Source organism: Aplysia californica, unplaced genomic scaffold, assembly GCF_000002075.1.
Source record: "Aplysia californica isolate F4 #8 unplaced genomic scaffold, AplCal3.0 scaffold00193, whole genome shotgun sequence".
In the NCBI taxonomy this organism is placed as follows: domain Eukaryota; kingdom Metazoa; phylum Mollusca; class Gastropoda; order Aplysiida; family Aplysiidae; genus Aplysia; species Aplysia californica.
This window is the reverse complement of record NW_004797463.1, coordinates 1,208,271-1,209,435: the sequence shown is the minus strand read 5'-3', so window position 1 is coordinate 1,209,435 and position 1,165 is coordinate 1,208,271. Positions and strand designations below refer to the sequence as shown.

At 41.4% G+C, this 1,165-nt stretch overlaps 1 protein-coding gene across 1 annotated transcript in view; it reads left to right on the top strand.

Annotated features, from left to right (window-relative positions):
* Positions 1 to 1,165, top strand: part of LOC101864523 (E3 ubiquitin-protein ligase RMND5A) — a gene marked incomplete in the record, with an annotated part of 18,088 nt that overhangs the window by 8,968 nt on the left and 7,955 nt on the right.

The window sequence follows — 1,165 nt, the reverse complement described above, 5'->3', positions numbered from 1 at the left end:
ATAGTATTCTGTTTTGTGGTCGTTTTCTTGTAGAAAGCAATATAGTATTCTGTTTTGTGGTCGTTTTCTTGAAGAAAGCAATATAGTATTCTGTTTTGTGGTCGTTTTCTTGTAGAAAGCAATATAGTATTCTGTTTTGTGGTCGTTTTCTTGAAGAAAGCAATATAGTATTCTGTTTTGTGGTCGTTTTCTTGTAGAAAGCAATATAGTACTCTGTTTTGTAGTCTTTCTCTTGTAGAAAACAATACAATGTACACAATGTACATTAAAGTTGTGCCTCAAAACGTCCTAACTGTTTTCTCGCTCGGGAGAGAGTTTGGAGGTCAGCCCCGAATCAAACCAACATTTCACGGTACAGCGAGATCAAAGCGAGCCCAGAATGACTTCCCCATTGGTCCCCACACACACCACGGCATGAACGGAAGACAATCGATAGCGAGATCTCTATCGGACTTTTTGCAAAGAGTCAAACGAAATTGGAGCAGACGCGTTTAGAACGTATTTATCGTGGCAATATTTGATGGAACTTTCACGGTAGTTTTTTAATTTGTTGGTTTTGGGGGAGGGGGGGGTAAGTGTTTTACGCAGGGCACATGCAACTGCATAAGTTCATATGAGCATGCGGGACTCATTACACATTTTCAGTTGGAAGGAAATTTTGAATTTTGAACTGGTGGTGGCCGAAGCCTACTCTTATCGATTTTAGACCACCATAGGATCTTTAACGTGCGCAACGTACACGAGGGACCTCCGAGACTTTCACGTTATTTTCGAGAAGAATTCTTGTAGGTTCGCTAAATGGTCCATATTACACACAGTTAGGATTGATTGTCGGTTTTTTTCGCTCCCTACAGAGCTATACCCTTCCTTTTCATCCACAGGCTTTGGTCCAATAGTAATTGTCCTGTTCTGTCGCAGTTTTGATTGGACAAATATGAACTGCAACTTGTTGGCCAGCGATTGAATTCTCAATATTCGAAGCTTCGAACAAGATAATCGATCTGTTTACGTTGCTGGTGCTCTCAGTTCAGTCAGTTTGGGAGTTGGAGGAACGAGCAAAGGACAAGGGTTTGATCATTATGTTACTAGAGCTCGGAAACTTCACATACTTACCTACCTACCTACCTACCTACCTACCTACCTACCTACCTACCTACCTACCTAC